Genomic DNA, 14,858 nt, shown 5'->3' with positions numbered 1-14,858 from the left:
ACCTAAAAGAGCTTCAAAGTGCAGAAGGATTTCCGAAATGCAACTTTATACTTACTCAGTAGCCTATTTTTTATATTGAAATTCGAAAATGGTTTCTCATTTAAAAATTCACTTTCTATACTTATACATTACTGTTTTAAGGGCTCGGTCACCAACCTTTGCACAGTATTTTTTGTGGGACATGAGAGCTGTGAGAGCACATCAGACACACCAAATTGCATTCTGAATACGAGGAATGTCCTTCCGATATCAAATAATTAAGATTTTTTGATATGGTACAATTTTTATGGCAAATTATTACAAATTGACATTTGTGATATTTAACAGTCGTCCTCAAAGTAAATTTAATGATATGTACTGGGAGTACGTGTGTAGCTGGGAGGATTGTATGTATATCGTACATGAAGTTTCCCAAAACTCTTCCGAATGCAATTTATTGTGTCTGATGTGCTCTCAGTGTCCCACAAAAATACTGTGCAAAGGTGGGTTACAGAGTCCTTAAGGTAATGCCACAGAGATTATAAATTACACTATTTAAAAGAAAATAAGGATCATATTTATTTATTAGTACTTTTTAAAAACAGTAGTAACATTGTAAATAAGATGAGTGTGACTTCATTCAACAAAAATTAGGCAACACTTGCACTGCCGAGCACTGAAGTCACATAACATCGAAACTGAAACCCATTCGTCCGCACTATGAATTAGAAAAGAAAGAATGAAAATCAAGATTGCTGATCCTTTAAATAGTGTATAGTACATCTCCCAGGCACATCTCGGATACAACGTACAACAGTTTGCTTCGACTATAGTTATAAATACGTTTTTATAAATACGCACGTGACCACCTTCGCGCGCTGCCATAAGGGTGGTCTTCCTATACATTTGAATGCAAAGGCGGAACAACATGAGTCTACTGTGCGGCAAAATTGTCTATTATATCTATGTCTATCCCCTCTTACAACCTATTTTGAGGAAAATTTTGTTATTTTGTAAAGTGAAGGGATCAAAGTGACGGTTGCGAATGAGGTTAATAACTTTGCATCTGTAATATGTCGGGCAGTGTGAAAAATCTAAACATTTTACTTTGGACCTCGGAATATCCTACGGGTCTACGAACCTCGGGATATTCCTCGGTTCCAAAGGCAAAATGTTTAGATTTTCATAATGCACTCAAATAACTGATGCATATTAAAGATTTTTACAGGAAAACGAACGATACATTTAAAATTTTCTATTGTTTTCAAAGTTTAAAGTTTAAAAAGAAAAGAAAATGTGACAGAAATTGAATTAAAAAGAGAAAAGTGACGGATATAAGGTTAATGACTTTGCATCAGTCATTTTTCGGGTATTGTGAACTATCTAAACATTGTGTTTTGAAACTCGAGATATTTAAATATTGCACAATACCCTCAAAACAACTGATGCACAGTTAATAACCTACTAAACAGTTTCTGTTTCTGTTTTCTGTTCAGAAACCAAAAGTTTAATAACTTGATGTTTAGCTTAACAATTATGCACATTCACTCGAATCATAACTTACTTCACTTATTTCCTGCAAGCCAGTGTGACGTCATCAAAGTCTAAATCCTTCTGGCTGCCTTGAGTCTGATGTTCATCATCCCCATGTTTTGCTGTACATGCAGGGGTGTACTCTAACTTTTTTGGCCATTAGCCAGTCGGGCAGGTAACTCAAAAAAGTTACCTGCCCGACAGAAATTGTACATGCCCGACATTTACTTAGAGCCAGAGCCAGATTGCAAACATCTACTGACCGTGTTGCTTTGCGTGTGTATTTTATTGATATTTATCACTGTTTATCACTGTTTATTGATGCATATATGGAAAAAGGACATTCATTTTTCTTAGTTTTCGTATGATATTTCACTATCCACTCGATTCACACGCACTTTCCATCAATGCAATACAGTGTCGTCAGGCCCGTACGCATATTAACTGGGAGGGTGCGGGACTTTTCAAAAGGTGGACCTTTTTCAAAATCAATCAAAATGTGCGCTTATGCCAATTTTTGGTAAAAAGTGGAGATAAACCCCTAAATATAGCCATTTGTTGGACTTCCTGAACACTTTATTACCAAAAGGTGGACCTATATAGAAAAATTGGCAAAAGATGTCCAAGAGTAGCTCAGCTGAGGGTTGCAATATTAAACAATTGAATATATGAATACAAAACCCACCCAAGTCCATACTTTGGCCACATTGAATTAAGCATGGGAAATTGTTGCTATACATAGGCCTGTCATGAAAGAACAACTCAAATTCATCCTCTGTGTCTATTGAGCATATGACAAATAGCATGTATGAACGAACCACCCAAGTCCATGATTTGAGTCTTGTAACACATTGATTGAAATCCAGTTTGTATAAAAGTCCACTTGTAACACATTCATTGCTGGAGAGTGACTTTTGAAAAAAAATGGGTTTAATAAAGGAAAGTGTGTGGTTTATATTACATGGCAGAATGCTTATCAACATTATACATACCTGTGTGCTTTATTTTGTATTATCTTACTAGTGGTAATCTCATTTCAACATTGTTGTCTTTGTATATGATTCAAAAACCACCCAAGTCCAGCATTTAAAATGAACCCCACGAAGTCCCTGAAATGCTAATCGTCATACCTAATACAAACCCCCTCATTTGCACGTAAAACTTACCATATTGACCAGGTAAATCTAACTGAAGGAATTAAAATGATACACAGGTTTTTTCTCAAAATCACTTCCCATGGACTTGGGTGGGTTTTGAATTCATGTATTCAATTACCTGCCCGACAGCAAAGGTACCCGCCCTGGCGTTTGAGCGGCTGTTAAAGTATATCCCAGTGCACATGCATTCGGTCTTTCCATCTGGTAGGCGGGCGGGCAGGCCGCAGGCGGGAGACCTGGTGACCAGCTATAGGTCAGATAGGCTTCGCGAGGGAGGCGGTGGTTGGGCATACCCCGGGGGGCATACGGACAACATGTATGTCCCAAAAAATATAATCCGCCGATGGACTACTTCTTCCAGAACTGTCTTTGTAATATTCAGTGTGCGCCTGATCTCCTTTATATTTATTTATTTATTTATTTATTTATTTATTTATTTATTTATTTATTTATTTATTTATTTATTTATTTATTTATTTATTTATTTATTTATTTATTTATTTATTTAGTTAGTTAGTTAGTTAGTTAGTTAGTTAGTTAGTTAGTTAGTTAGTTAGTTACTTAGTTAGTTAGTTAGTTAGTTAGTTAGTTAGTTAGTTAGTTAGTTAGTTAGTTAGTTAGTTAGTTAGTTAGTTAGTTAGTTAGTTAGTTAGTTAGTTAGTTAGTTAGTTAGTCACCTTGAACACTTCAAGCTTCAAATTACGCAAAGTCAAAGATTCGGCTCCATGTGGTAATAGGGCTCTGTATAAGGTGAAAATCTCATTTAGAGTGACCTTGAGACGTCTTGGTTCGACCAGTCTTTTTAGTCTCCCAAAATAATACCGAGACTGCTAATCTGGAACGCCGTTTGAAATTCACCTTTACTGTTTACTCTGGGTACATTACTACCTAGGAAAACAAAGTCTTCCACTTTGTTAATAATTTGGCGTGTTGTCAAGTGTAATGTCTCGTGGATCTTCTGACATGATCATCCCCCGCTTACTGCAGGCTCAAACTCATTCATACAAATTTGGAGCTTTTCAAATACAAGGTCCATGAGGTTTGTATCTTCGGTGATCTTCAACATAGCGGGTGTCGTTTATCAGATGATGAAGCGTCACGCCGCTCAGTGGCAAGCGGCAGAAAGTATGAAACTAGCATTATCATAAATTCGAGGTATATGCCTATGTTGAATATGCTTGAAGAGAGGAGGCATTCCTGTCTCACTCCAAGTACTACTTCAAATCATTTAGTGAGCTTGCCACTTGCTATATAACATTTGGTTTTTCTGTTCAAACTTTTGATGAGATCAACCAGAATCTTGTCAACTCCAATGACGGTAGATTGTATGCACTTCCACAGTGTATCTCGCCATATGGTATCACAATTAACGCTGCCTTAAGGGATGGGGTATGAACGTTTGGACAGTATTTATTGTGGGACATTAGAGCACATCAGACATATCGAATTGCATTCTGAATACGAAGAATGTCCTTCTGATATCAAATAATTTAGATTTTTGAAATTCGCAATGTAATACTCATTTTATGGCAAATGATTAAAAATTGATATTTTTAATATTTAACAGTACTCGAAGTAAACTTTATAAATCTGATGATTTATACTTAAAGTGTATGTAGGTGGGATGAAAAGCCGACGATCAATTGAAAATGTTGACCTTTCGTATTGAAGATATGGATTTTTGTTTCCAAAACACCCAAAAAAATTAGGTCTTTTTGGGGAAAAAATCCATATCTTCAATATGAAAGGTCAAAATTTGCAATTGATCGTCGGCTTTTCCTCCCAGCTACATACACTTTAAGAATATATCATTAGATTTATAAAATTTACTTCGAGGACTGTTATATATCAAAAATGTGAAAATATCAAATTTTAATAATTTGTCATAAAATTTCTATTATATCATGAATTTCAAAAAATGAATATTATTTGATATCAGAAAGACATTCTTCGTATTCAGAATGCAATTCGATATGTCTGATATGCTCTCATGTCCCACAAAAAATACTGTCGAAACGCTCAAAACGCTCATTCCAGATCCCTTAACTCAACAAAATTCCAGTGCATCGGTATGCATGGTATGCGTCCTTCGCTCACCTTTTCAATAATTTGCCGTACAACAGACACTGCTGTGGTACCTCGGGCAATACGATAATCCACACTGTACACCGACATCGCCTGGCTAATAATTACTTTGTCAGCAGAGATACTAAAATAAATACCCGGGATCGATACACGTGAATTTGCTATGCACGAGTTTGATATGAGAAGAAAATCCTTGGATACCGGTGTAGAAAATGATGAATATCTCCCGTAAATGATTTCGTATAAAGAAACCAGATGTGGTTCCTTGCACATGAATATATATTTTGAACAGATATGATAGTCGTTAGCTTGCGTCTTGAGACAGTAGCTTGCGTCTTGAGTCAAAAACTGACAATAATTCCCCAATAATTCTGATTTATATGTGCCGAATTATATAGCGCAGTGTATAGGCCAATCGTGAAGGTAGTCTAAAAGAATATGACATATGGCTACCATGCTCGACTGACGCACAGCGAGATCAGTCACCGAGCTAATCGGGGCTATTGTCAGTAGCCTTAGTCTGATGTCCTTCGGCCTATTATGCGACTCAAAACTATTAAACAGGTCGATACATAATGGCCATGCGTGGCTGTGGATTCAATCTACCATGGCGATTTCTGCCATGAAGATATCGGGCGATGACACTGTGCACTGTTCCTCAATCGAATGAGGTGGTTATCTATAGTCTCTTGTATGGATTTTATCCAGGACATTCAGGAACAACTTGCAGAACACTTTTCCTGGTGTGGACAGTAAGGTGATTGCTCTGCAGTTGGTTGGGTCTTGCTGTTCTTGTCACTTCTTGAGGAAGCCTTTGCTGCAACCTTCAGGGGTTTTACCTTCTGAGCAGGCTGTGTTTATGATTTTTGGTAAAGCTGTCTCATCGTAAGCTCGTCTGCTTTCAAAGTTTCAGCAACCACTTTGTCCCAACCATAATGCTTTGTTGTTTTGCAGGGTCTTGATGGCCTCCTCAACCTTGAGGAGTGAAAGATGTACTTGGGATGTTCTATACGGCTCAGCCAGGAATTATGTGGACTGTGCAGATAATTGGTGTAATATTCCTCACAGCCTTTCTTTTGTCTCGTATTGTTTTGTCGAACTGACTTACGCTGATCCTGGTTGACTTCTTTGTGGCTTCCGCTGACGTTTTCCTCTGTTTTCTTCAGAGGGCACGGTGGCTCAGTGGTTACGGCCTTGGACTCATAATCTGAGAGCTTGCCTGACGTGCGTGGGTTCGAGTCCCCGTCCCGCCACCGTGTTGCGCCCTTGGGCAAGGCGCTTTGTCACGCTTGCCTCACCCCACCCATGTGCAATGGGAAGCTGTTAGGGGTAGTCACAGTCGTTGTACTGATGAACCCTGCGCCATTTGTAGGCAGCAAACATGGTTCCGACATATTCTAATAACGGCGGAATAAATGTAAAGCGCTTTGAGGCTGTTTACGGCATAAAGCGCTATATAAATATCTGCATTTATTTTTTATTTATTTTTTATTCTTACAGGTTTCTTCGTCCCTATAGGTGCGTGGCCATCTGACTGTGGAAGTAACATCAAATCATCCGGCAGTGTCTTTACACCACGTGCTCTGCTGCCATTGAGCAGCCACCCGGACTCGGACCGTAACGGGAGTGGGGAAAGGGTTGAAGAGTGGTTACAAATTGGATGCCCTATTGATTTGTACACAAATCATTCCCGAATAAGAGAACTTTTACCGTGCTTTCAATAGATAAGAATATTGAAGTGTAACATTTGATTTCGTTCCTTTCCCAGGTTCCTTCCTTTGGTTTTCGATCACAGTTTTTTTCAATTTCAATTTTTTTTCAACAAAAAAAATTAATAAGAGCTAGAGGATACAGATATTGGCTGCTGGTTTAATTGTGACAGTGTTTATGATATACAGGGGTGAACATAACTGGTACCTTAATCCTTTTACTGTCTGTACACTGGTTCATCGAATTTTGGTTCAAGACAAGGAAAGTGGGACAAGTTGGATAATTGTTTTATGTAATAGAAATGATCGAACACTAATGTATAATAAAGTCGTTCGCGGTTGAGTTTTCGAAAGTAGAAAAGATAAAACAAGGAAATACAAGGCGGTTCTCGAACCACGACAGCCTATTTTGACGAAAAAGGCTCTAAATTTTGACTGTACCCACCAAGTTTCATGTCCATATGACAGTTTTTACTAATTTGACCTCAGATGACCCTTGGTAACCACGAAATGACCTTCCAAAAATTTGATTTAAATGTTGACTGTACCCACCAAGTTTCATGCCCATACCACAGTTTTTACTTATTTGACCGAAATGTCCTTCCAAGAATTTGGCTCTAATTGTTGCCTGTACCCACCAAGTTTCATGCCCATATGACAATTTGACCTCAGATGACCCTTGGTGACCCCGAAATGACCTTCCCAAAATTTGTCTCTAAATGGTGACTGTACCCACTTAGTTTCATGTCCATCCGACAGTTTTTACTAATTTGACCTCAGATGACCACTGATGACCACGAAATGACCTTCCAAAAATTGTATTCTAAATGTTGACTCTACCCACTAATTTTCATGCCCATATGACAATTTACTAATTTGACCTCAGATGACCCCTGGTGACCCCGAAATGACCTAGAGATTTCACACCGGATGACCCCACATGACCCCAAGATGCCACTTAAAACCTTATCGGGTCTAGATTTTCTGCCCCCGCTACTCTTCACCAAGTTACGGTACTGTACCCCCAACATATCTCCAGATAATCTATTCACAACTCACAAGATATTTTGCTTTAAACAAAATTACGCAAATTAGGTACTTAATTACCCATTTTGCGCTGAAAATCTAATCAGGTCGAGACCCTCTGGTCATGCTACCCCTATCAAGTTTCATCATCATAGCGTTTATGGTTCTTACGGATCCCCAGCTCCAAAAGATGGATTTCTTCACATTTCCAACCATTATTTGTAGAAGCCTAAATTTTGCAAATTTACAACTAAATGCGAATACATTTCGCCGAAAAACTAATCAGGTGATCAGCAGGTGTGATCGTTTCTGCCACCAGGTTTCGCTCGCATACGCCCGACGGATCTTGAGATAATCTGTACACAAACTCGTCTATCAATTTGCGATGATTTGTGCATAAATAGCTATGTTAATTTGCATATTTTTCACCGAAAACATAAAATCACAGAGCACAGTTAAATATCCTTCCTCTCACCAAGTAGTGTCCCCGTAGGTTTTACGGATCCCCGGATACCGCTCCGGGTTGACTCACCCCCAATCCCCCCCACACACACACACGGACAGACAGAAATAGTATACAAATATATACTGCCATGAGAGGTTCTTGTTAAAACTATGGGCCCCGAGGTGAGATCAATAGTACTATTTTCCTGAGGGGCGCAGCCCCGAAGGAAAATAGTATTAATTGATCTCAACGAGGGACCATAGTTTTAACCAGAACTTCGAATAAAGGCAGTATATATTTGTTTTATATACTTCATTAATATATTCTTTGTTTATTGATTGGTTAAAAGAAAATTATTTGACGTTTGGACTCTCCAGCTTCTATCCTGAGTGAACAGCACGACCAATTTAAGCACAACCTATATTTTGCCGCTAAAATCGGGCTAACCAATTACAGCAGGGCGAAATCACGCTATGGCAGTTTCGCGTGCGTGAACCGTTCCGTCGCATCGAATGCGCGCACGCGGAAGGCATGGTCAAAAGTACTATTTACGGCTTGGAGGTACTATTTACGGCTCATCCGGGACATTGAAAATACTATTTACGGCATAGAGGTACTATTTACGGATAGGAGTACTGATGGTAGAACTATTTTTGGTCATGTGATCCACTTTTAACCAATCAATGAACAAGAATATATTAATGAAGTATATAATGATTACTAAGTCCCATCCTGAACATAGTGCAGGCGAGACAACAACAGGGAACAACGGCAGGTATAAAAGACTGGTCACTGATTACTGATTGCTGATCACTGACTGCTGATTGCTGATTGACCAGTTACTGATTACTGAATGGTTACCTGATCGCTGATTGATCAGGAGCTGATTACTGATTGTTCAGTCACTGATTGCTGATCGTTCAGTAGCTGATTACTGATTGTTCAGCAGGTATAAGACTGATCACTGAAAACACTGATTGTTCAGTAGCTGATTACTGATTGGATTGCAAACTTGCTGAATGACTTGTTTAAAGGGGTATTCGCAAATTTGTGAAGTTATAAAATCTAAATTAAAAGGAATATTAATTAAGTTGTTTAAAGGGGCATTTGTAACAGTTATTACCTCTGAATTAAAGGATCATTTATTTAATGAGCTGTGATTGACAGATTAAAGGGGCATTCCCAATAAATTGAAATTTAAGGGATATTGATTGTGTTGTTGGATAACTTGTTTAAGGGGCATATGTAGTTCAACATCGTTTGGTATTTTGCACGAGTCAATGATTTTCAGGGCATAAATTAAAAGTGAAACCCTTGCCTAATCGTAATTTAATATTGTTGCTTTTTTGGTTAGCCCAATGCAACTAAGGGGAAAACATTCAAATTATTATCTTTTGGAAAATATCAACATCACGTTCTTAAATGAGCCGAACAGTTGAGGCTAAGTTAATGCAAGAGACATACACGAACAAAATGTGCTACAAACAACAATATTCATATAACAATCATTTTATTACTTCTTTCGCATGAAACGGCAAATAATTTATACAATAATTAATAGCTAATAAATAAATCTTTATCCCCGCAAAAACATCAATTTATTTACTTTTTTTTCATTAGGGACCGTTCACAAAGACATGTTAGAGGGGGCCTGATGTAAACAGGAAAATTTACATTTTTTCAGGGACCCATTTGCGGACCTAAAATTATTTTCAGCGCCCCCCCCCCCCCTTGAAAAATGTATGTACGCATGTCAACTCATAGAAAGTAGTGTAAAATCATGTTCTATCAAAAGGCACCCCCTTCCCAGGGCCTCCATTTTGCATCAACCCCCATAAGTGTTTGTGAACGGTCCATTAGCACTTTACGTACTGAACTTTGCGGGAAACTTAGTAGCAAACTAATAAAAAAAAATAATGAAATACTGAATACTAAAGGTCTAATTGTTACACAATTTGGAAATCAACTTGCAATTATTATTTGATACTTTCATCTTTTTTTTTTTCCTTTTAAAAATTAGGAACACCGAAATTGAATCCTGATGGGCATTTTTGACTTGAACATTAAGCTTTAAAAAAAACTACCTTAATTTCTTAGCAAAGTTGATCTACCGTATATTTAAACACAAATGGTCGAAAATTAACAGATATTAGTCTCTATTTTATTTGGTACATTTTTGGAAATCTAGTCACACACCACAACATTTTTTTAAAGATTGTGACTATAGGCCCTATAGTTGAACTGTTTTGGAAGAAATCGGAGCATTTGAAAATCTTGACCCTGTTTTATGAACTTGTCTTATCACTGTATCCGCAGGTAGATGTTTAAAACTATACGCCTACATTTTTCATTCGTGTATTCATGGTATAGACATTTGCCCCATCCTGGAGTTAGCGCACACTGAGGAGCATAAGCCTTGATTTCAACATGCTCTTTTTATAGTACATGCACAAAAAAGCTTGAGCCACCGAATGAAACACCAGATGTGAAAAGTTGTCTGAAACATGCCATTTACTTAGCATGTTAATTAGCCTATTGTATTTGTTGGGTGAATTAGACCCTAATCGTAAGATTGTTGATTTCTCTTGTTTTGAAAGAAAATAATGTTATCTATGTGTGCTCTCCAGCAAGTTTTCTAGTCCAAAAATTTAAGAGTATAAAAAAGCACATTTTCCTGTTTATGTCATCAAAGGTATGTGCTTATTTTATGGATGACACACCATTTTAGACTGGGAGCTAGCACTGACCACCACCTTTGCAACCCCCGGGTTTTTATGGTCCCAAAACAGATTCAAGATGTTTCCTAACCCGGGGGAGGGGGGCACTAAACACAAATGACCATAAGGGTATGCTCCCTGGAAAGACCCCCCTTTGGATTTTGCAGCTCCGAAAGACCCCCTATATTTGACCAAAATAGAGCTCCGAAAGTTTTTTTCAGGCAATTTTCAACCAGAAAGCCCCTTGATTTGGACTGTTCGCTGCTCCAAAAGACCCTGTACGCTGTCAGCTCCCAAAGACCCACCATCTCAAAATTCCGGGGGAGCATACCCACCAAAATTTTTTCGTTGTGCCCTCTTCCCTAACTTAAGCAGGCATGAGAATGATCATGCATGAAAAAAACACCTGAATAAGTATGTGAAATTAGGCTAAAAAGGCCAACAAATTTTTTTTTTAAAAAGCCTTAAAATTCTCATGCCTGCTTAAGGTAGGAAAATCGGTTCCCACATGTCGGCAAGGAAAAATGATAAAAAAGATTCCCCTTCCAAGTGCACACCTCTCGATTTGTATGAGTAAACTACACATCCCAATGCTGGAAACCATACAAGTCACTAATTTGCATTAATTAATTAGTTTAAACTTAATTTTAGGACTAAAAACTTCCAACTGATTCCAACTTTTACCACTGGTAAAATTGTAAATGAATATTATCCAAAATCTCTCGCTAGCTTTTTCGCCTAATAGACTGGTTTTATTTTGGGAAAATCACGTTCCTATCGGCAAGTTTGCGTAAAAATTGGCAACCAGCGTATATATTTCTTAATTTGGGTATGCTGAACTCGAATCTGTTGTCGCAGATAGTAAGGTTACGGTTCGCTATCTCTAAGGTTCGTTATCACTAATTACGAAAAAGATTCGCTATACCTAAGGTTCGATATCACTAATTTTGAAAAAGGTTCGGTATTTCTAAGGTTCGATATCACTAATTTTAAATAAGGTTCGCTATCTCTAATTTTAAATAAGGTCCGCTATCACTAATTTATTGAAGGTTCGCTATCTCTAAGGTTCGTTATCACTAATTTAAAATAAGGTCCACTATCTCTAATTTTAACAATCCCGGTATCCCTAAGGTTCGCTATCTCTCATTTTAAATAAGGTCCGCTATCTATAAGGTTCGCTATCACTAATTTCAAATAAGGTTCGCTATCTCTAATTTCAAATAAGGTTCGCTATAGCGGTCCTTATTTAAAATTAGAGATAGTGGACCTTATTTGAAATTAGAGATAGCGGACCTTATTTAAAATTAGAGATAGTGGACCTTATTTAAGATTAGTGATAACGAACCTTAGGTATAGCGAACCTTAATCGAAATTAGTGATAATGAACCTTAGAGATAGCGAACCTTAATTAATTAGGGATAGCGAACCTGAAACAAAATTAGTGATAGCGAACCTTAGGTATAGCGGACCTTTATTGGAATTAGTGATAACGAACCTTAGAGATAGCGAACCTTCAATAAATTAGTGATAGCGGACCTTATTCAAAATTAGTGATAGCGAACCTTATTTTAAATTAGTGATAGCGAACCTTATTTATAATTAGTGATATCGAATCTTAGAACTAGCGAACCTTATTCTAAATTAGTGATATCGAACCTTAGAAGTAGCGGACCTTTTTTTAGGTATAGCGAACCCTTTTCTCTATTAGAGATAGCGGGATTCTGATCTCCATAGACTTTACACGTTAGAGATAGCGAACCTTAGAGATAGCGGACCTTAGAGATAGCGGGATGTCACCGATAGTAAAACCGAACTTTTTCTGAATCCTTGAGAGGAATACTTAAATAATTATGGTTGTGAACAACTTTTGGGAACATCTTAAAAGCCATGGGATTCAAAATACATTTAAAGCATTAATGATTTGAGCAAGGTGTGAAAGGTATGTGGGTGAGGGCTGAACAACCTTCCTTCAACCGGAGTGGATGGCCTTGGCAAATCTTTCGCAAGACTGGGAAAGAAGACAGAGAAGGCAAACAGACATAAATTTAGAGTTTAAATTAGAGAGTTGACAGGAAGTTGTAAGAGTTAAATTGATATGGACATGATTGGTGTAAGCGCGAAAATGTTGAATGTCAGATCAAAGTCATCCGAGGTGAATTAAGTAATGTCGATCACAATTCTGCGCCAAAATTGTTACAGGTCATCTGAGGTGGACTAAGTATATATTTGGATTGTCAGAACACCTTCTCCAATCAAACACATTTCTCTTGCATTTGATCATCTTCTACTCTTCCCTAGAAAAATCATTATAATATCAAATCTACACACCACGGAATTCACCATATGTGACGCGTTCAAGCAAAATCAGTCGGACCTCGCCAATATTGATTTTGAGATATAGCCAAAGCGAATATTTCCTTTTATTTCCTCTTGTTTTGGAAACACTTTAATTGCTAATATCTTTGGAACTGGTTATCCAATTTCAATGGGTTTTTCTGCAAAAGCAGCTTTGTAAATGCTATTTAGTAGCCTAAAAGAAACTGAAAATTTAATATTTCCGAGTTCCGACTGATTTTGCTTGATCGCATCACATATCACATCCAAGCTCACATTGGGCGCCCCATTCCTTCTTTAAAGGAATTTTAATTTCACGTGTGAAGAAAGTGATCTTGTGTACCGTAATGGAAGGTCACGTGCATCACAACCTGTTGAGTTGCAACATCAATGTCTGGTTGACCAGATTTACATGAAATTGTAGCTTAATATACATAGACCCGATATTCTTTAAAACTTATGTATTACGGTACATAAAATGTTGTCCCTTTCAAGCATTCATGCAAAAAGATCATGTAAATGTTCCTTGTAAATGTGACTAATTCTTTATGGAATTACTGACATTTAATACAGCGTAAAACTGGTACCGTAAAATGGGGTAACTTTGGGTACTTTTCAGTGTTTTTAAACCACTGCTTCCAAACTAAACCAATTATATTTCTAATTAAAACTCTTTTTTATGACATTTTAAAATAGCCTGACCTAACCAGGGAGGTAAATAAGGATAATTTACTGGGTGGGCAATTTAATTTTTGCCCTCAAATAATGGAAAATAATTTACTGGGTGGGCAGCAATAATTAATGGCATCCAGGCATTTGGATTTTCAGAAATGTAGACCTGTTTTTGCGTACAATTTGGCTTTGATGTAAAAGTGGACATTACACTCCCCCTAAATGCATCTTCTGCCAATTTGTAGCATATTCATGTAGCAACTTTCAAGAAAAATAGTGTATACCATATTATATTTCACTTGTACTTGAAATCTATTATTAATTATCAGTCACCATTTTTTAATACTTCTACGTAGGAAAAAAACAGTAAATTAGATGAAAATTATTATATGGTGCCCAATTTTTTTGTGGGAAAAATAATTTACTGGGTGGGCACTTTGGGGCAAGTTGAATTTACCGGGTGGGCAAATAATTTACTGTGTGGGCAAATGCCCACCCAGTTAACGTGTTATTTACCTCCCTGGACCAAACAGTATTACATTCCATGAAGACAAAAAATATATAAAAAATTGATCTTCGCTGTAAATGGGCAAGTTGTTGTTTTTTGTGACATTTGACCCCTTGCAATATTAATCAAGCACACACCCTTGCTCACAAATATCGATTTTAATTTTTTCTGAAAAAATGTAAAAAATTGCTCATTTTTGGTTAAAAATCCTGTACTAGAATAGGGTTAAGATATCAAAAAACTACTGAATTAGTCGAAAACGTGGTATACCACAGTTGAGATTAAATCGACAGATTTTTGACGATTTCTTCGGAAATATACCGATTTGGAACACTCAATATGTTATAAATGAGAAAAATGTGAGCTTTCACCTGATACCAAAATCTGCATTTTCATAGGGTAAAGTCAGCTTACCTAACTTTAAGTTACAAAGGGTTCACAAAGGTTTAAGCAGATGTAAGTACCATGAGGTTGCACCAGCTACCCTCAAACAAAATGTGCAACAGTAATTTGCCCTTAACAATAAAATACCACAATAGGGGTATTGCAAAAAAATAAAATAAAAAAAACCCACAAAACCTGAAGTTAAAAAAACAATTTACAGCATAAAATGTGTGTAACAAAAAATAAATAAAAAAATAAAATAAAATACTGACGACCCTATTTTTTTTTTTACCCCAATCAAACAATTTT

Source organism: Amphiura filiformis, chromosome 16 (genome assembly GCF_039555335.1).
Source record: "Amphiura filiformis chromosome 16, Afil_fr2py, whole genome shotgun sequence".
NCBI classification, from domain to species: Eukaryota; Metazoa; Echinodermata; class Ophiuroidea; order Amphilepidida; family Amphiuridae; genus Amphiura; species Amphiura filiformis.
Note: the sequence above shows the minus strand (reverse complement) of the source record.